The sequence below is a fragment of the Athene cunicularia genome (genome assembly GCF_003259725.1).
Source record: "Athene cunicularia isolate RWA chromosome 1 unlocalized genomic scaffold, athCun1 chr1_part2, whole genome shotgun sequence".
Classification (NCBI taxonomy): Eukaryota; Metazoa; Chordata; class Aves; order Strigiformes; family Strigidae; genus Athene; species Athene cunicularia.
Genome location: NW_020799092.1, coordinates 39650025 through 39650311, shown reverse-complemented (window position 1 = coordinate 39650311; position 287 = coordinate 39650025).

The following is a 287-nucleotide window of genomic DNA, read 5'->3' as shown; positions in this document are numbered from 1 at the left end:
TGTATAAGAGACAGGAGCTATGGGAGGAAGTGAATCCACAAGTGAAAAATTATTGAAAAACATTGTGTTCTTGAAATAAGTTAAGTTCCTGAGCCTATGAAGAGAAACAGCTCAAAATCCCCCCCAAAAAAAACAACAAAAAAAGCCCAAACCTATAGCCATGTTTGTTTTATGCAACCATTTTCCACAGCAATCCTCCCCACCCTTGCTTTTTCCCCAGTCTCAAGAGAAATATGCCCATTCCTTTCAGGAACTACACCGTGGTACTTAGTGATACACACTTGTGA